The following is a 21,355-nucleotide window of genomic DNA, read 5'->3' as shown; positions in this document are numbered from 1 at the left end:
GTCACAAAAAGCAGGCGTGGGGGGTGGGAGGTGGGGCTGGCAGAGGGAAGAGAAAAGGAAGCATCAGTTCACTTTTGCCTCAAGCTAAGGGAAGCAAGATGCTTCCAGTTTGCATAAAGCTAGAGGTTCTGATTATTACATCCGACAAGAAATTAATTTCTAAAATTAGATTTTTCTTGTGACTGAAAACAATCAGAAAATGTTTTTCTTTTCCCCCGAGTAAATGATAAACTATGGGGTTTGCCCAGGTTTCATCTCAGACAAACAATTAGCAAGAATTAGCCCCACAAGCAATATGGTTCCTGTTGTTCAACAAAGAAGTTACCCTAATAAATGACTTCAGGGAATGATAAGTGTTATGAAGTTATAATAGTAGTTTAGGCAAGAGACGATGAAGATAAGAAATAAGGTATTTTGGCCAAATGGAGAAAATTAAAAAATTTTTTTTTAATGTTTATTTATTTTTGAGACACAGAGGGTGAGCAGGGGTGAAGGGCAGGGAGAGAGGGAGACCCGGAATCCCAAGCAGGCCTCAGGCTTCGAGCTGTCAACACAGAGCCCCATGCGGTGCTCCCCGAGGACTCTAAGTTTTCAGGTTTAAGGGAATAGGTGGGGGGCTCCTGGGGAGCTCAGTCAGTTAAGCAGCTGACTTCGCCTCAGGTCATGATCTCACAGTTTGTGGGTTCAAGCCCCGCATCAGGCTCGGTGCTGTCAGCTCAGAGCCTGGAGCCTGTTTTGGATTCTGTGTCTCCCTCTCTTTCTCTGCCTCTTCCCGGCTCGTGCTATGTCTTTCTGTGTCTCAAAAATAAATAAACTATTAAAAAAATTTTTTTTAATAAGGGATTAGTTGGATAATGGTCCCAACACCTGAAACGAGGAACATAAAATGAGGAACAGCATTTTATGGGGGAGAGGAAGACAAAAGAATTTTGTTTTAGATTGAGTTTGAGGTGCGTGTGTCCCAGGAAGGTCAGCAGCACCCAGGAAACAGTTGGAAATGCAGTCTGGAGCTCAGGTGGCAATTCAGATGGTATGGATTTTGGAGTTTTCAGGACATGGAGAGGAGGGGCACAAAGCTAGTTAAAATCCTGCAGAGAAGAAGAGCACAGGGTGAGAAAAGGCTTGAAAGAAGAATCGACATTTATGGCTAGTGGAAGATTCCAAAGCAACAGCAAAGGAGCAGGTAGAAAGGAAAAGAGAGGGGCACCTGACAGGCTCAGTTGGTAGAAAATGTGACTCTTGATCTGGGGGTTGTGGGTTCGAGCCCCACATTGGGTGAGAGATTACTTAAAAATAAAATCTTCAAAGAAAAAAAAAATAAAAGAAAAGAGAATGTGGTAGCCACACCCCTAACACAGGGAGTCGAGGGAGGATGTCTGAGCCACAAAACTGTTCCTCTCAGTAGTGCAAACAAATTCAGTCTTGGTGATGGCTGGCCTAATAATGCGTTACTCTTTATAGCACATCAGCTAACACTCTTGACCCAGTGACAAGATGTGGCATTTGAGCAGTGGATGAACTTGCAGGATTCTACCTGCTCATTCCTTAAAATCAGTAACTTGACCCACAAGATAATTGGATAGAGTTGGGTTTTGAACGAAGGTCCAGAATGAAGTCAACTGTTTGACTTCTGGATGATTTCTCAGATCTAGAATGCCTTAACATGGGATTCCTGCTCTGACCACTGATTCCTTTCCAACCTTATTTCTCACCATTCCCCTGTTTACCTTCTCCATCAAGCAGTCCATTTACTTGAATGTGCCAAGTGCTCCCTCACCCTTACCAACCTCTTGTCTCAGCTTGGAATACAGGTCTTCAGCCTAAACTTTTGGCCAACTTCCATTTGGTCTTGGAATAAAATTCAAACATGATTGTGAATGACCGTATCCTCACCTATTGATAAAGAAAAGCCAACCTTGTAAGGAAGCTTTGTGTTACCTAAACTGCCAACTGGAGAAAAGTTGAAATCTTAGGGAAGTCCCAGCTTGCGGGAACTGAACTCATAAGTAGAGGAAAAACCTCCTTGTGAGGCAAGGTGAGTTTGCAAGGCCTCCCACTGTCAGAGGGAGACGGGCATCTACACCCACTCTACCCCCACCCAATTTCTGCTTGAGCACCGACCCCCAAGGCACCTGACTGAGTGAAATCAAGAGTGACTTGCCTTCTTATGCTAAAAATATGTGAATTGTACCTTGTGAAAAAACTTGTTATAGGAGTTTCCACTTTTGTGATTATAGGAGCAAATGTTACATTTCCTGAGAAAACCTGTTTTTCTTCCCCTTGAGAAAATAGGCTATTGACCCCTGCTCACAAAGACCTAACTCTTGCCTTTGCTGTGCTAAAAACTTTGCCTTGTATTTGAATGCTGAAGATCCCTTCCTTCCTAGTCACCTATTGATAAAGGTTATGCATGAGTCTCCCACCAATCTGTGTTCTGGGAAGTTTTTACATACCAAAGAATTTGTTATTATAAATCATTGTCTAAGGCAATTGCCACTTCTGTTTTGTACCCCATACATTTTTTCAGTAAATAAAGCTGACTCTCTGGTCAATGCAGAGATGCCTGCCTGGTGATCAGAAAGAAGCTGAGGCTCTCTCGCTCCCTTTTGTCGACGCTGTCCATCCTTCAGGGGAATGCTGGACCTGCTGGAGCTGGCAGCACCAGCTCTTTAAGTTTTTACTGGATGCTGTGTTCCATCAGATAAGTAATGCTTTCCATCATCTTTTACTGAAATCAGCCTTTTGAATTTGCTAACCTATAATCATATTTCCCCTCCTCTGTGGAATAGCATGACATCCTTCTCTGCCACCTCAGTTTCAGGAACCTTCCCTTCTTTCCCTGAATGTCACAAAATCTCCCCTCTCCTGAGTGTCACAGGACAATTCTCAGTCAGGTTCTTCGGTGTACCTATCTATGTTAAAAGAAAACCTGTCACACCATCTTTGTTGTTTTCTTTCCCCAAATCTAAAACTTCAGTCTAATACTGAGAAAACACCAGACAAACCTAGACTCAGAAACATTCTACAAAATACCCGGCACGCTTCAGGAGTGTCAAGGTCAAGAGAAACAAGAGAAGACTGGAGGAGACTAAGGAGACATGACAAGTAATGGATACGGAGTCCTGGATTAGGTCTTGGAACAGAAAAAATGATTTAGTGGTAAAACTGGAGAAATCCAAATAAACTGTAACTAATTACACTGCACCAATGTTACTTTCTTGTTTTTTGAGGAAGTGCCATGGTATATAAGATGTTAACATTAAGAAAGCTAAGGAATACCTATATGTAATTTGACATAAGACAATAACTAAGGCGTGGGGGTCACCCAGCTTTTGACTGGAGAGCACTCCTGTTCTTCCTTCATTTGTTCTTAGTAAATGACAAATTCTGACATTAAATTCTAAGTTCTACGTGACTTCTCTGATCTTGTCTCATGCCATCTTTCCTTTGATCCGTTTCACTCTCGCCTGGACCCTCTGGTTCCGGGGATACCAGCCTCCATCGCAGGGTCCTGGTGCTTGTGATTTCTTTTCTCTCTCAGCTCTTTCCTCCTCTGGCTTCTCTCCTTCAAATCTCAAGCCTAATGTCATGTTTCAGCTTAAGGTTCTTCAAGGAAGGAGAGGCCTTTCCTGACCACCTCTCCCATCGATCTGTCACACCACCTGCTGTATTTTTCGTCATTGTTATCATTGCAATCTGTAAAGTATTGATTTATTTGCAGATTTTTGCCCCTGCAGAATGTTTGCTTCACGAGGGCAGAGACCTGGTGTATCTTGTTCCCTGTTCTATTGCCTGCTCTTAACACAGTGCTTCGCCTGTAAGAGTTGTTAACAAATATCTGTAAAGTGGACGCTGAAGGATAATATTACAGGAGTTGAAAACATGACATTCATCAATCATATAGTGAGTATGTGTCAAGTATTTACTTAACCATGTAATGACGGAACCGGCAAGATAGTAAAGCTGGTCTAGGGAGAACTCTGGGGGCAGAGTCAGGAGGTATGCTGCCATAGTTGTTTGGTTAGAGGCACATCTGGCTAATGTCTTAAAAGGGCAATAAACTGTAATTTTTGTGGTTGTCTTTTCTCCTGAATCATTTGCATTTCTAATGGACAAAACTCTACAAATGAACAAGTAACTTCACAGAAGCTGAACCCTAATGATAATAATTGATAAGTTGAACAAAGTTACATTCTTTTTTTTTCTTTTTTTTAAATACTACTTTGGTCCTCTTTTTATTTTTTTTTAATTTTTTTAAATGTTTTTATTTATTTTTGATACAGAAAGAGACAGAGCATGAGAGGGGGAGGGGCAGAGAAAGAAGGAGACACAGAACCAGAAGCAGGCTCCAGGCTCTAAGCTAGTCTTCAGCACAGAGCCTGACGCGGGGCTCAAACCCACAAATGTGAGATCTGACCTGAGCCGAAGTCAGACACTCGACGGACTGAGCCACCCAGGTGCCCCCAAATTTACAGTTTTTAGAGGAATAATGCTTGGGTAGGTCTGCTTGGGCAATGCTCCTGCATGACATTGAAAGGACATGTAATTATCTTTTTGCCTTAATTCTAAGTACTGGGCAATTAAAAAAAAAAACAGAAAATTCCCAGTTGAAAGGGGGAGGGCTCCATGAATTAGGGAGTGAGACCGCAGCTCTTTATCACGTCTCCCACGAAAGCCATCAGCATTTGATTTAGCATCTTCTTCAGGAGTCAGCCATTGTCTCACCTTCTCCATGAAGTCTGCCTGCATTTTCTCTCACCCCTGGTCCGGCAAACTGAGGTATTCATCCTTGTTATTGAGACAGGGATTGTTTTCAAGACCCCAGATTTATTTCCTACCAACCCCTGGTTTATGCCGAGACTCCCTATTCCTGTTGTATGCCTTGCTTCCTGGGCCATATTTTTGTTTTGTGGGTACACTGACACGTTTCCTGGGGGGTCCCCAGAAATAACTGAAGCGGAGAGGGGAGGAGGCTTTGAGGGTGAGAACCCCATCCCTGCAGTCAGCAAGTGGACCGAGGGGTCACTCAGGACAAAGTCAGCAGAAATAGGAGGAGGAGCTCATTGCTATTGTGGCTGGTGAAGTCAGGGGCCTGCTGGTCAGACGAGCACCAAGCTGCCTCCTCCCTGTTCTCTCGATCCCATGAGGCGCTCTTGCAGTGGGTCTGGAGGCCAACCTCACACAGGTATCTTTCTTTAGTTTTAGAATAGACTTTATTCAGGGTGGAGGTGGTGAGAACGGTCTCTGGGATCAAAGTCCTGAGCAGCGAATCGATGCATTCCAAGAAGAAATCATTTCGAGGCCAATAACGACTCAACCCAAGCTGAAAACAGTCCCCTTGGTGCATCGGGAGGGACCTTTAGGCAAGTGGAATCTTGCCAGGGAATTGATTCAGAGCAAATCTGTGGCGGCCCAGAGGTGCCGGAGGGGAGTTTCAGAAACAGTCAGCACCGGGAGGAAGGCGCAACAGTTTGCAGGAGTTGCCTCACTCATGCTTTGAAGTTCATCCTCTGCACAATGCTGCTCATCTCTGCGGCTCCGAAACAGCACGCAGGCATCAGAGATGGTCACATCAGGAGATCAGGAGACCCTGGAGACATTCGACTCAATCTGTTTCCTTGTGCAGGTGAGGAATCCAAGGCACAGAAAAATGAAAGGGTTTGCCCAGAGCCACACAGTGGAGAACTGTGAGCTAACCCTGGCTCTCTTGTTTCTTAGTTAAGTATTTCCAGCCCCTGGTGGCTTATATATTAGCTAGGCAGAAGGTGCGCCAACGCATCGGTTTGCTCTCCTGCGGCTGCGTCTCTATTCCTGGGGCAGAGCTCAAGCATCAATCAACAAACAGTAGGAAGAGAGAGAGGTGGCCCCAGTGTATGGGAGCAGCATGTGACAGTGTCAGCACAGACATAATTCAAAGCAGTGCCATGGCAACCAGCATTCACTGTGGCCGCGGATTGCACTGCCAGCTTCAGGGTATAATTAAAAATGGCTTCTCACTTGCTGAGCAGGAGTGCTCCGGCCTCTGTTGCCCCTGTAGTGAGTGACTCTCAAATATCCTCAGCACTGACTAGTCCAGCTTCTTTACCAAAGGTTGGGTCCGGGTGGGGGAGGGGGGTGGTATGTGTTCCAACAAGAGAAATAAACTCTACAGATTTGGGAATCCCCAAGAATTACTATGTCTAGCAGTGTGGTTTTACTTCCTGGTAGGGTAATGCATTGTTTCAAAGCATTTTCCCTGAACGCTAATGTTCCAATGAAGTACCCTGGGTGGTGAGGGGAAGGTAAGGGGGAGGGCTCCACTGCGGCTATCTTTCTTACATATTATAGGTTCTGCTGCTACCAGAACAACAACCACGATGACGATGACAGTAAGCCATGGCAGCAGACCAGGAGAGTCTGGACTGAGTTAAGCATCATCAGTAGAACTGATTTTTAGGTCGTCATCCTGAGATGCTGAGGCCTCCTTGATTTTAACTTGAATGCTCACATAATCGGCAACATAGAACTCAAACAGACCATTTGTTGTCTCTTAATATGTGCTTTCCCTCCTTTTCCTGCATTTCAAATTGGGTACCTTGGAACCTAGACTTGTGGCTTCCCTGACACAGGACTGTGACACTGCTGATGGCCCCAAATGCAGGTGGCTTTCCTGACTCTCTCCTTGGGCCTTCTCCTCGTCCCTTTGGCTGGTTATAATGTGACACACCCCGTGGGCCAGAGGATGCGGGGACGCAGAAATGGCAGAGCGGTAAGGTACACTTTTTTGATAATTCAAGAATATTGCTACTTATTTTATAAGTACTGAAAAAAAATAAGGTAGGAAGTATTGAAGCTGTTTGATACCGGAAACCTGGTTCTGGATGAAGCTCTTGAACTTGAACTGTCATACCAGCCCTCTTTTATTTTAAAAGAATTCTTTCTGGGGGTGCAAGGGTGGCTCAGTTGGTGAAGCTTCCCACTTCAGCTCAGGTCATGATCCCACAGTTCGTGAGTTCGAGACCTGCGTCAGGCTCTATGCAATCAGCACAGAGCCCTCTTTGGATCCTCTGTCTCCCTTTCTCTCTGTCCCTCCCCTGCTGTGGTCTCTTTCTCAAAAGTAAATAAACATTTTAAAAAAAGAATGCTTTCTATATTAACAGCGAAATCAACATCCTGTAATCCCCCCATCAAAACTGCCTGTGGTTGGGGCACCTGGGTGGCTCAGTTGGTTGAGTGTCTGACTTCAGCTCAGGTCATGATCCCACAGTTAGTGGGTTCCAGCCCTGCCTCGGGCTCCGTGCTGGCAGCTCAGAGCCTGCAGTCTGCTTTGTAGTCTGTGTCTCCCTTTCTCTCTGCCCCTCCCCTGCTCAGGATCTGTCTCTCTCTGTCTCTCAAAAATAAATAAAAATGTTAAAAAAAAATTTTTTTAAACTGCCATTGGTCATGCTAAAAGTGTTATTTAGGACACTTTGGGATACAAATTAACAACAAGCTTTACTGATGATAGCTTTAAAACATAGGCATTAGAAAATGACATCGCTTGAGAAGAAATCCAGAGGTAAGGAGACCCCAGGGCTGGTTCATCATTTGGTTGTTGTTGATGATAAATTGCTGCTATAAATGATCACAAAATTGATGGCTGAGAACAACGCAGACTTATTCTCTTACAGTTCTGGAGGCCAGAAGTCTGAAATCAGTCTCACTGGACTAGTGTCAGTTGGCAGAGCTGATATTTTCTGGAAGCTCTAGGGAAGACTCTATTTCCTTGCCTTCCTTAGCTTCTGAAGGCCGCCCACACTGCTTGGCCCACGGCCCCTCCTTGAGATGCTACAACATCACGTCTCCTGCAGCCAAACCTCCCTCTGCCTGCCTCTCAAAAGGACCTCTGTGGTGACAGCATCCACCCAGGTAACTCAGGATGATCTCTGGTTTGAAGATCCTTGACTTAATCACACCTGCAAAGTCCCTTCTGTTATCTGAAGTAAGGTGGGCAGGTTCCAGGAACTAGGACACTGATATCCTCAAGGCGGTTATCTGGCCTACCATGGTTGTTAAGTACCCAGGCTCCTTCTGTTTTCCTGCCCTGCCATTCTCAATGTTTCGGTGACATCTCCCTTCAGGAATTTTAATTAATCAATTACTTAATGAAGTACAAAATTCCAGCATAATCGACATACCATGTTATATTCGTTTCAGGTGTACGTTACAGTGATTCAACTCTCCGTTCAAAATCACCTTGTAGAGCATCTGGGTGGCTCAGTCAGTTGAGCATCTGACTCATGATATCAGCTCAGGTCTTGATCTCAGGGTTGTGGATTCAAGCCCTGTTTGGGGCTCCATGCTAGGTGTGGAGCTTACTTAAAAAATAAATAAATAAGATAAAATCTCTTTGGGGCTCCGAGCATCACATCCTCATGAGACCTTGTCTATGACAAGAAGGGACGAGTGTTCCCAGATGCCTCTTTGGTTATCAAGGAGGACCTACTTTCCCAAAGAAGCCACGGCAAGTCCCCAGGGTCAGGACTGGGTCACCTGCCTGTGCTCTAGCAGCAAACAAGGCTGGGCAATTGCTGGTCTCTGCAGCAGGGCATGGGGACTGCTGTCACAGGGGAGAGCCCTGCTAGGGACACAGCTCCTCAGTCTTAAAGAAGGTCTTGCTGTTGATTCCATAGGCATGAGCACCGGGCGGCCATCAAGGCAAATGTAATGAGAAGATAATCATGACAGATAAACTGTCAACCCATGGACAAAAGTGAAGATGTTTAACGTGTGTGTGTGTGTGTGTGTGTGTGTGTGTGTGTGTAAAGCATCAAACATAATGTTTAACAACTATGGTCATGAAATATGCTCTTTAAGGATAATCAAGTTGTCTTTCGTTCATTTAACTGACATCTGAATCACCTTTTCTGTGCCCAACTTCTCCATCAAGGGCTGAAGTTACAAATATGAATAAGGCAGGTCTCTAGTGTCAAATCCTGGATAATCAGGAGAAACGACCTACTGAAGAAATAGTGTTGCTCGGAGGAGGCATGAGATGCTGGGGTGACACACAGTGATGCTTTATGAAACCAGGTGACTGTCAAGTTTTATGGAAGCAAGAAATAAACTCGCTGGAGCCAGAACAGGCTGATGGCCTCTCCCTTTCCCATTTCATCATTTCTTCCCTCCACACCTTCTCTCCTTCTCCCTCTGCTCACATGAGTGAAGTTGGACACCCTACAAACCCATGGGCTCCTGTGCAGTTGGCTGTCCCATTGTGGCCACAGCTTATGCAGATGCTAAAGCCATGTAGGAGAGTTGTGAGTTTAGGAGGCATCCATGGGTGCCTCTCGGAGATGGGAGGTGACAAAAAGAATGGGGAAAGGGGGCAGGCAGAGGTGGGGGTTGGAATCTGAGTCACTTATGTTAGCTGTCTGTACCCACTTTTAGACAGCTTGTTCTGTTTCTTTGAGCCTGGAAAAGAGTGAATAAAACTCTTGCTGGGTTTGGAGGAGGGGGGAGCCGCCCATTGCTCTCCCCAGGGAGGGCTGAAGCGGTCTGCTATGGAGAGGCTCCCGGCAGGTGCAGAGATGTGGGGCTGGCGCAGGGCCAGCCCCTCTTGTGATTTGGATCAAGTGGAAAAGTTCCTGCCCAGAAACAACAGAGCTGAAGGATGTGTGTGGGATTTTCTCCTTGTGCTCAGTGTGTTCCTACCCCCATCCTGGTCTCACTTCAGGAAGGGGAAGCTGGGGTGCTGTTGCCCCTGGCAGGCCACTGTTAGTCCTGGAACCGCTTCAATAGTGTTCCCTTTCCATAAACAATCACAGGGCAAATGCTCCAAGTATGAATTAGTCTTTCCAGGGTAGACACGTCAGGCTGCAGAGACCCTGAATCTCTAGGAAAGCTGAGCTTCATCACTGGGGAAGGGCGGGGTGGGGGCCCCCCTGTTATTAAGCTGGCATTTTTCCCAAAAGCTAACATATTTTTCATCTTGACTTCAAATTAAAAACAACATCGGTAAGAACACTTGGGTAGTAGAAGAGAAGGTCATTCTATTGACTCAGAGAAACAGGGCGCCCCTGTCTGCGGCTTCAGGAGGGGCCCAGGCCGCCCTGGGCCCTAGGCTGCTCTCACCAGAACAGGCGCTCACTGGGCTCGTGCTCCCATCCCCCGAGAGAAGGTGAAGCAAAGCTTTGAAAGGCTGGCTTCTCGCTGCCCTCTCCTTGGGGAAAGTGGGTCAAAAGGAGAATGGCTGCTTCTTTGTCGTGGTGCAGACTCACTCTCTCGTTCTGAAGCGTCGGGAGGCTTTTCCTGCTGGTTCATTCGAGGCCTCCTTTGCAGGCCTGTGAGTTTGTCCCTAGACGTCTCAAGTCCCTGGTGCTAGTGGTTTGCTTCAGAAATTGCTGTACATTAATGGATACTGTGCTTTGTTGATTGGGCTCTATCTAGTGGTCATCTAGACTCACTCTGCCCCCCTGTTCCCCTCTTCCCTCCCCTGGCTGCCCTCTACCCCCCCGCCCCCCAACCCTAAGTGGCAACTCCACTGCTGTGCCCCAGTTTCCCTCACCCTGTGGGCCTCCTCTGACTGTAGGTAAATAGCTGAACATATCTAGAGAATCTTAAGTTTGCTAACATGACAAAGCCCCTTTTTAAAAATTTATTTCATTTATTTTTATTTTATTTTAGAGAGAAAGTGAGTGAGCAAGGGGAGAAGGGCAGAGTGAGAGAGAGAAAGAGAGAGAATCTTAAGGTGCCTCCACCATCAGCAAGGAGCCCATTTGGGGCGTGATCTCACAACCCTAAGATCATGACCTGAGTTTAAATTAAGAGTCCGTTGCTCAACCCACTGAGCCACCTAGGCACCCCAACAAAGCCCTTTCTGTGAGAAAAGGGGAAGTAAAATGTGAGCAAAAAATAAAGGTGAGTCAAGAGTTCTTTTTCTCTTTAAATCTCTCCTCAGTGGGAAAGACATTATAACTGCTGACATTAACCTTGACTTTGAAAGAAGAACTGAGTCTGAGTCTGTGGGAACTCCTGTCCCTTCCTGATGGGCCAAGGATAAAGAGGAACCCTAAACTCTCTTGCATGGCATGTGCTCATCCCGCAAGTCCTTGTGGAGTAGAGGGGAGAGCTAAAGAATATAAGAAGTGGTGAGCTTCTTTTCTGCAGCCATGGCGAACTTTTGATGTTCAAATTAGCATGGCTTTAATCTCTGTTACTTAATAAGAAAGTAGGTCTAAGGTAGAGCTATAGGGAGAGACTGACCTGTGGTGATCTCCAGGCCTGGAGAATTATTGGCCACATGGAAAGGTCTAAGGTTGGAGTGAAGCCAGCAATGGTCAGTGGACTGTAATGCCAGTGAATCCACAGAGAGAGACTCCCGACGGTAACCAGAGTGAGACCCCGAGGCCTGGAAGGGTAGGCATGGAAGTCACTGGCCCTGTGGCCAAAGACAACTTCTCATGACAGTGGCACCCAGGAAAGGGTCTGTGGGAAACTCCATCATGTCACTTGGGGAAATTTAATAACAACGCCTTCAATGTTCACCGCAGAGAGGCTGACGCAGCAAGACCCTGAACTATATATTTAAAAATACTCTTTAGGTGATTTTATTCATACGGCTCTAGGTTTAGGGACCAATGCCTTAGTATGTGATTTGCCAGCTTGTTAGCAGAAACATTCATTCATTAGATACTTACCGTTATATGTGGTGTATTGTTCTAAGCCCTGGGCAAGCAGAATGAGACGGTGACATATTTATAGCGCTTCAAAATATGAAACAGATAAAAATGAGGAGTGGAGTTTTCAGGAATTTTAAATGCTCATTATTTGGCAGAAAGTACTGGCTTTTGCTGAACCCGTGAAGCACCGTCAGATGCTGTGATTTGTAGTTTGAGAACTGCTGCCCTGGAGGCCTGGGAAGCAGTTTGGAGCAATAAAACTAGAACCAGGCATTCAGTTTCCTGATCCATTAGGCGGGGACACGTTACAGCCTTACTGTGAGTTCCAAACGTTCCAAACACAAAGCGTGGTGTGCTTTGCACAAAGTGTAGAGGCGAAGGAAAGGCCCTACTCCTACCATAAAAAGGAGTACCCACAGATGCAAAGCGGTGCAGCTGCTGTGGGAAATAGTCTGAGAGCACCCCCAAAACATTAAACCACTATAGTCATATGACCCATCAAGTCCCCTCCTAGTTATATATCCACGAGAGTAGACACATGTCCGCCCAAAAACACGTAACCACAGTTCATGACGGCATTATCCATGAGAGCCAAAAGGTAGAAACAACCCAGATGTCCATCAAGTGTTGAATGGAAAATCAAAATCAGATATATCCATACAGCGGACTATTATTAAGCCAAAACAAGTAATGAAACACTGCTAACGTGAACAGCATGGATAAGCTTGAAATCAGTACAGAGAGTGAAAGGTCGCAGAAGACCACGTGTTGTAGGATTCCAGTGATATGTTCAGAATAAGAAAATCAATAGAAACAGAAAGTAGACGAGTGGTGGCCAGAGGCTGGTGGAGGAAGTAGGGAGTGATTGCAGATGGACGAGGGGTTTCTTTTGGGGTGACGACAGTGTTCGGAAACCAGATAGTGGCAATGGCTACACAATCATGTGAATATACTAAAACCCACTGAGTTGTATGCTTTAAAAAGGTGAATTTTATGATATGTAAATCATATCTCAATATAAAATTAAAAAATGTTTTCAATGTTTATTTATTTTTGGGAGACAGAGAGAAACAGAGCATGAGTAGGGGAGGGACAGAGAGGGAAGGAGACACAGACTCCGAAGCAGGCTCCAGGCTCTGAGCTATCAGCACAAAGCACGATGCCGGGCTTGAACCCACGAACTGTGAGATCATGACCTGAGCCGAAGTCAAACGCTAAACCGACTGAGCAACCCAGGTGCCCCACAATCTAAAAATTTTTTAAGAAAGAAGCAATCACAGATGATAAAGCCAGCCCATGTTGTGTATCGAAGAACTAAGAAAATGCTCAGACTCTGTTGTACCTTAGCTGGAACCCACAGGATGCTGCAGAAGGGGACCCAGGGCTCAGGTGACAAACCTGGTCAGGCCTCAGGTGGCCTTTCTTTGCTGGGGTTGAAAAGATTATCAATATCTCAGACAAGAGGGATTGGTGATTAACAAAACTATACCTATTACACTTACAATAAGTATCTTTTCTGGGCCTACATGGATAGTTTATATATGTTTATATTCAAGTCATAGGAATGGTTTGTTAAATTTTTTTCAAATGTTTATTTATTTTGAGAGAGAGAGGGAGGGAGTGCATAGGGGGAGGGACAGAGAGAGAGAGAGAGAGAGAGAGAGAGAGAGAGAGAGAGAGAGGGAGAGAGAGAATCCCAAGCAAGCTCTGCACTGTCAGCATGGAGCCCAACATGGGGCTCAATCTCACGAACTGTGAGATCATGACCTGATCTGAAATCAAGAGTCAACGCTTAACTGACTAAGCCACCCAGGTGCCCCAGTTTGTTAATTTTCAAATACTTAATTCCGTTTGCTATTTTTCAAGGACCCAGTTCCAGAAGCCCACTCAGATTGTCAGAAATTCACTAATAGGTCTTGGTGTAACTCTTCACGTAAGCCCACCAGACAACAGGTACACAGGCCTTGGTCATGTAAATCTCCTTGATCAAGTCTCATGGGCTCCTGATGGGTGGTTGAGGAAAGTATTTTCAGGAAAAGCAGTTTGGAATTTACACGCTCTGTGGAAGTGCCTTAGGGAGGCAGAAGGTGTTTTTAAGCGTGAAAAGTTTGGATCAAAGGCTTCCTAGTGAATCCTAGTGAATCCTAATTCCACTTTCTGGCTCATTGCTGCCTTTGGGTTTTCTCCTCTGACTGGCTCTGACAATGTGCTGTTTTACAGAATGTGCTCCGTTACTTTCGAGCTGCTGCATACGCTGTCTTGCACATCTGGGATTACTGCATCAGGTTCGCAAAACCAATGAACAACAACAAAACGTTTTGAAGTGTGCCTTTAGCATTCAGCAAGGCACAAACACCTGTTTATGTGTGTTCTCTAGTGATTGTTTTGCACATTATCAATAAGTAGTGTGCAATCACATCATTATAATGGTAAGTATAAATGGAATTCTCAGTAGGGCATTTCTGGGAGAAGAGATGTGCTCTTTCTAGTCCCAGTGCTGTAAAGAGACTCCATAGTTAGATGAACCAGTGGCTTCAGGGAGACGAGGGCCCTGTGGCCAATTGCCAAAGCTTAGGGCTTCTAGCCAGCCTCAGGCCATTAGCCAACAAATATCAAATGTGGATGGCACACCAGGACTGAGGTTTGCCAATAAGAACCGTCTAAACCTCATGGTACCTGTATTTCTGACCCGATTTATTAGTGATAAACCTCCCTTCTCCTGGAATTCACACTGAATTAAAATGATCCCTATGATCTGGATATAATTAGAACCTCATTTGTTCATGCATTTTTAAACAACAGCTTTATTGAGATATAATTTTCATATCATAAAAGTCACTTATGTTTCAAGAAGCAGGACTAATGAGTTCAGGTTGGAGGAACTATAGCTCAGTTTGACATAGGAAAAGTTTTTTTTTAATGTTTACTTATTTATTTTGAGAAAGAGACACATAGAGAGAGAGTATGACAAGTAGGAGAGGGTCAGAGAGAGGGAGAGAAAATCCCAAGTAGGCTCTGTGCTGTCAGTGTAGAACCTGACGTGAGACTCAATCTCATGAACTGTGAGATCATGACCTGAGCCCAAACCAAGAGTCAGATGCCTAACTGACCGAGCCACCCAGGTGCCCCCAAAATTTATTTTTGATTTTAGAGAGAGAGCAGGGCTGGCGGGGAGAGGGAGAGAATCTCCAGCAGGCTGCATGCTTAGCATGGAGCCTGATGAAGGGCTCAAAAATCAAGAGTTGGATGCTCAACTGACTGAGTCACTCAGATGCCTCTAGAATTCCTTTTATTTTATTTATTTTTAAGTTTACTTATTTATTTTGAGAGAGAGGAGGGCAGGGAGAGACAGAGAGAGAAAGAGAGAGAGAATCTCAAGCAGTCTTCACACGGTCAGTGCAGAGCCCAGTGTGGGGCTCTAACTCACAAGCTGTGAGATCGTGACCTGAACCGAAATGAAGATTCCGAGACTTAACTGACTGAGCCACCCCGGTGCCCTGGATTTCCTTCCCTTTAAAGGTTGAGTAGTATTCGTGTGTGTGTGTGTGTGTGTGTGTGTGTGTGTGTGTGTGTGTGTAACATGCCAATCACATTTTGTTTATACATTCTTCTGAGTTGATGGACACTTGGGTTGTTTCCACCTTTTTGGCTATTGTGGATAATGCTGTTATGAACATGGGCCCCTGCTTTCAATTCTTTCGGGTAAATACTCAGAAATGGAATTGCTGGATCATATGGTAGTTCTATTTCTAATTTACTGAGGAATCACCATCCTGTTTTCTAGAGCGGCTGCACCATTTTACATTCCTGCCAACAGTCCATAAAGATTCTAATTTCTCCTACATGTCTCCAACACTTGTTATTTTCTGTTATTATTATTTTTTTGACAGTAGCCATCTTCAGGGGTGTGAGGTGGCATTCATTCATTCTCCATGGTGAGTGGGTAGGAAGAGGGAAAAATATAAACAAGACCATAGACATAACCCTTGCTTCAGTCTTAAAATTCATTTAGGGCAGTGGGATCATCATTTTAAAGTCAGCATTTTGGAAGCAATAACTATGCTCCAGGCACTGTTGCTAAGTGTTTCTCTAATTCGGTCCTTTCAGCAGCTCTGTGAGGAAGGTAGTGTCAAGTACAAAGGCAGCCCGAAGACAGAACTCCCTCTTCCTTGGGGAACTTCTGGCGTTGTTCTTAAGGCTTTCAACTGCTTGCATGTGATTTGTCCCAGTGATTTGCCAGCAGTCTCCAGGTCAGAGCTGAAAGGCTAAATGAACCACCTGTCACTCCCGAAGGCTGTGTTCTCTCTATAAATCAGAGGATGAGGTTAGCCCGATCTTGTTAGCCCAGTCTCGCAGGGCTGGAGAAACAGGTGTGGCCTCCGGAGGTAAGCACAGGTGGTGCTAGGCTCACGTTGGAAATGTCAGTCATCTGCTGTAACACGCTCTACCCAGTGTCTAGAACTAGAACAGAATGGAAGTGGAAGGGATAAAGAATCCACCCAGAGATGCCCTGTGTTCTCTCCATTGTTGTTTATACAGCGAAGGGAAAGGGCCCCCAGGTCTCTAGCTTACCCAGTGTCATACAGATCGATACAAGGAGGGGTGGGAGAGCAGGACCTGAGTGCCGGCCTAGCGACACGCCTGATGCTTGTTCATCCGAGGATCACGCTGTTTAATGTCTTCACTGAACATCTGTATCTTCTGCTTAAAATTCTTTTTTACATTTTATTGATTTTTGAGAGACAAAGAGAGACAGAGCATGAACGGGAGAGGGGCAGAGAGAGAAAGAGACACAGAATCCAAAGCAGGCTCCAGGCTCTGAGCTAGTGGTCAGCACAGAGCCCGAAGCAGGGCTCAAACCCACGAACTGTGAGATCATGCCCTGAGCCAAAGTCAGACACTTAACTGACTGGGCCACCCAGGCGCCCTGAATATCTAGATCATTATCTATCTATGTATCTCTACCTATCTCTATCTCTGTAAGTGGGTAGACATTGTATCATCACTGAATCTCTCTCTCTCTCTCTTTCTTTCCCTCTCTCTTTCCTAGTTCCCCACATGGCCCCTAAAGTAATTTTTGGTTTAGACCTGCTTATAGACAGTGAACCCTCCCAACTCTGAGCCAGTGACTAAAGCCAGCAAGCCCTCGGAGGCAAAGGAGACTGGGAGCTCTAGCAGGAGTTAGAGCTTTAGAGCAGGCTGGAGAAGGAGAGTGGGGAAGGCACGTGGAAGGCAGCGCGCATCATTTATCGGCGGGGTCTTCAAGTTGCAGAGGGCTCACTAGAGGCAGTGCCTGTACCTCAGCTCGGATTCAAGTTCTGTTGAATCCAGTTCTTTTCCACTGGGTGGGGTTTTAGGACTCCAGTGATGGTCAGTTTTATGTGTTAACCTGGCTAGGGTATGGCTATGTTAAACACCAGGCTAGATAGTACTGTGAAGGCATTTTCAGATGCAATTAATATTTAAATAAATAGACTTTGAGTAACCCAGATTACCCTCCACAATGTGGGTGGGGCTCATGCAAGCAGTTGAAAGCCTTAAGAACAACGCCAGAAGTTCCCCAAGGAAGAGGGAGTTCTGTCTTCGGGCTGCCTTTGTACTTGACACTACAACATCAGCTCTGCCCTGGGTCTCCAGCCCGCCTTGCAGATTTCAGACCTTCCAACCCCCACAATCATGTGAGCCAATTCCTCAAAATCTCCCTCTCTCTCTACCCTACCATCCCCACATCCTATTCCTTTGTGTTTCCTTTGGAGAATCCTGACTAATACAACTAACCTAATGTCCAAAGATCCATGGCCTTTGTGCTCCTATAATTTGGTGTTAGGGTGGAATTTGCAGCTGGTGTGGGGGGCTCAGCTCTCAGGCCTGGTCTCACTGGGGACAAGGCTACAGGCGAAACCAACAGGAGGCTTGGAAGGAAAGACACTGCACATTGACGGCGCAATTTACACAGGACCCAGCATTCTTACAGTGGCTTGTTTTGAAATAATCTTTTTCAAAAAATCTTGTCCTTTCCCCCCCATTATAGCTTTTTGTCTAATCATCTTTCTGATGTTGTTTGTTTCCCACTCTTGGGAATCTGCAAGATAGCAGCCCCCACCCCCAGGCTTATTCGTGGGGGGGACAGTCGAGGCAGAAGTGGTCCATCTCTGTCCTGTAGCAGAGCTCATGGCCCAGCCAGCTGTGCAGGGGACAACAGAGGCTGGCTTGAAGCAGCCGGAATGGAAGTTCTGGAAGGAGAGAGCTACGGAGGCAGCTGCAGGCAGATGGTAGGGGAGGGGATGGGCTGGAAGTGGAAGAGAAAAAGAGCCCGGGTGCAATGGCCTCCTTTCAGCAGTGCCCTGACCTTCAGAGCCACGAGACAGAGAGACAGAGCGTAGGAGCTGCAGGGGGGGTGATGGTCCCCACTGGCAATTTCTCTCCAGGCACCTTGTGCATCCTCTCTGGTGACAGAGGTAGCTAAGGACCTATTATTCCTGTGACCATCACGGTTGCCAGACACACAAGAAATGACACCAATCACTTTCCTGTGTCCCGAGAGAAGTGTGTGGAAGTACCTGAAGCTACACCCACAGCACCCAGGTTACTCTTACCCGCGGTACTGAGAGAAAGGGGACTCCCACAGCCAGGTGGCTGTGTTATCTCTTTGTTTATCTATAGATGGAATTATATGTATCAATTCCCTGCATTATAGATTTTAAAAGGTTATTAGTCGTAACTGTTGGCATCATTTTCAGACAAAAAGGATGGGATGAGGGACTGTTTGCAGGTGAGTTTTGTGGACAGAGTTTCGTGTGTGGTGTTAGGAAGTCTCTGTGAGGGCTAGTGCGGGCCCCTTACTCCCTGCTCCGACACTAAGTCCGGGCTCCTGTGTAATATGTAAGTTATATAGTTGTAATGTACTTTTGGATATCATTAAAACTTTTTAGTGTTTATGTTTATTTACTTATTTTGAGAGATAGAGAGAGAGAGAGAGAGAGAGAGAGAGAGAGTGAGCTCAGCAGAGAGAAAACCAGAGATGCAGACTCCTAAGCAGACTGAGGTGTCAGTCAGCACGGGCCTGGTGTGGGGCTCACACTCACCAGCAGTGAGATTATGACCAGAGCCGAAGTCGGACACTTAAGGGACTGAGCAACCCAGGTGCCCTTACTTTTTGGATACCATTTTGGGATGACTAGAATAATGAGTTACTGTTCTGTAACATGTCATTTGTCTTATTCAGAATTCACAGGAATGTCCTAGATGGGAAAGTCACTTTGAGGAAGTCCGCTGAAACACTGACAGCTCTCACAGGCCATAGTTCTCAAATGGGGACTATTTTGCCCCTGGGGGATATTTGGCAATGCTTAGAGATGTTTTCTGGTTGTCATGACTGGGGGAGGGGCGCCATTGGCATCTAGTAGAGGCCCGGATGCTGCTAACCATTCACGGTGCACAGGAAAGACCACGACGAATTATTCAACCCCTATGCAGTAGTGCTGGCGTTGACGCTGCCCAAGAACAAGTGAGCACTCCTTCCGATCGGCCCTCTTCCCAATCGCTGTGGGCAACAGGAAACCAAAGTGTCATCACCAGCAACCCTGGCTTGTCTTTCTGGACCCTTCCTCCTTGATCTGGGACAGCCTTCTCAGGAGAAGCTACATGGTTTTTAAAGAGTAATGAAAAGAAACACTACCATTTAGACTCGGGTACCTTCACCCCTACTTCTTCAACCTCATTTGTTGTGCTATCAGGTCAACGCATGAGGTGTGCAGGGGCAGTCCACAGGATGACGACAGTGTGCCGTGGGAGCCCGGCCCACTACAGACCTCCCTTGGTCCCTGAAGAGACTTGCTTGAGGCTGGCAGGTGCCAGGGCAGGAAGGGATCCAGCAGGCTGGGCCCTCCTTTCACATTTTTATTAAGAAAAAAAAATTTTTAATGATTATTTATTTTTGAGAGACAGAGCGTGAGCAAAGAAGGGTCAGAGAGGGACACAGAATCATAAGCAGGCTCCAGGCTCCGAGCTGTCAGCACAGAGCCCAATATGGGGTTCGAACCCACAAACTGTGAAATCATGACCTGAGCTGAAGTCAGAGGCTTAGCTGACTGAACCACTCAGGTCCCCCTTTCTTTTACATTAAATAAAATGTTTATTTTATTTTTGAGAGAGAGAATGCACTTGAGGGGGGTGGGGACGGCAGAGAGAGAGAGGGGGACAGAGCATTCGAAGCACGCTCTGTGCTGGCAGCTCAGAGCCCGATGCAGGGCCCGAACCCGAAAACTGAGATTATGACTTGAGCCGAAGTGACCTGAGCCAAAGTCAGATGCTTGACGGAACCACCCAGGTTCCCCATCCTTTTACATTTTTAAGGGACTTGAACTTCGAGTGTTGTTCACCTAAAGCAAATGTCAGGAGACATTCAGCTTTTGTTTGAGAGCTCCCGTGGGTGAAGGAACACCTTGCTTCTGCCTAAGTGTCTGATAGGGGGAAGGTTCATAAAGTGTACAGCTTAGAACATCTTTCTTGACATCGTTGCGGTGCACCCCTCAAGGCCTATGCAAGCCTTGCTCATCTAGAAGCTCCCCGGGCCTGGGATGACGTGGGAGGCAGCGAGGTGCCTGGGGCAGACTCCACGGTGGCGCTTCCTCTTAGGGACCTGCGAGTTCGGGGGCAGTGAGCACCAGCCTGAGCCGTGCCAGGCTCCCGCTCTTGCTCACCCTAGTCCTGGCCAGCGGCCCTCCCACCTTCCGAGGTAGAAAGAATGTAGGAGGATCCAAAGTGCTTGTGAGCAGACGTCTCCAGGGGCCTGAGTGATCTTGAATCTCCTTCTGTCCAGCCTTGGAGATAAACCCTAACAGAGTCTCTCAGTCTAAGACTCTTCCTTCCAGCTCCGACCCAGTGTGTTCTTGGTCCAGATTATTTTACTTCTTCCCTAAAATGTCTGTAATGTCTTCCCATTTCTAAATTGCTTATGCTCCTCTTTCTGGCTATCCAAGCAGTATCTCTCTGTTGACTTTCTGAATTCCTATGGTTCTCGGTGTGCTTCCTTTTTATTTTTTATCTTATTTTAGAGTGAGAGGGAACACAAGAGGAGGAGAGGGGCAGAGGAAGAGAGAGAGAGAGAGAGAGAGAGAGAGAGAGAGAGAGAGAGAGAGAGAGAGAGAATCTCAAGCAGGCTCCATGCTCGGTGCGGAGCTTGATATGTGGCTCAATCCCACTACCTTGGGATCATGACCTGAGTTGAAATCAAGAGTTGGACACTCAACCGACTGAGGAACCCAAGTACCCCATCAGTGTGCTTTCTTAAAAAGTTTTTTTAGTTAAAAAAAGTTGTTGAATATAGTTGACATACAATGTTAGCTTTGGGTGTACAATGTAGTGATTCAGCAATTCTGTACATTAATCATGCTCACCACGATTAAGTGTCATCACCATCTGTCACTGTACAACGTCATTACAATATTATTGACAATATTCCTTATGCTATATTTTCATCTCCGTGACTTATTTATTTTATAACTAGAAGCTTGTACCTCTTAATCCTCTTCATCTGTTTACCTACTCATCCTTCCTGCGGCAACACTGTTTGTTCTCTATATCAAAGAGTCCATTTGTTTTTTTGTTTTGTTTTGTTTGAGAGTCCACATATTAATTTTGCTCTTTTTTTCAAGTTTATATATTTATTTTGAGAGAGACAGAGATAGCACAAGTGGGAGAGGGGCAGAGAGAGA

The 21,355-nt window shown here is 45.9% G+C and overlaps 1 long non-coding RNA gene across 4 annotated transcripts; it reads left to right on the top strand.

Moving 5' to 3' along the window:
* Nucleotides 1-5,063: 5,063 nt before the first annotated feature.
* LOC115293246 lies at nucleotides 5,064-19,596 on the top strand. 4 transcript variants are annotated; one of them, XR_003909442.1, is made up of 5 exons: nucleotides 5,064-5,626; nucleotides 6,328-6,748; nucleotides 7,650-7,887; nucleotides 13,860-14,068; nucleotides 18,865-19,596. It is a non-coding gene; the product is annotated as an uncharacterized LOC115293246 (long non-coding RNA). The 4 variants fall into 4 exon arrangements; XR_003909441.1 differs by lacking the exon at nucleotides 18,865-19,596 and having other exon boundaries at nucleotides 13,860-14,589; XR_003909443.1 differs by lacking the exons at nucleotides 13,860-14,068; nucleotides 18,865-19,596 and adding an exon at nucleotides 8,176-8,281.
* Nucleotides 19,597-21,355: the final 1,759 nt, after the last annotated feature.

Source organism: Suricata suricatta, chromosome 6 (genome assembly GCF_006229205.1).
Source record: "Suricata suricatta isolate VVHF042 chromosome 6, meerkat_22Aug2017_6uvM2_HiC, whole genome shotgun sequence".
In the NCBI taxonomy this organism is placed as follows: domain Eukaryota; kingdom Metazoa; phylum Chordata; class Mammalia; order Carnivora; family Herpestidae; genus Suricata; species Suricata suricatta.
The sequence above is the reverse complement of the archived record's forward strand: the minus strand, read 5'-3'. Positions and strand labels throughout refer to the sequence as shown.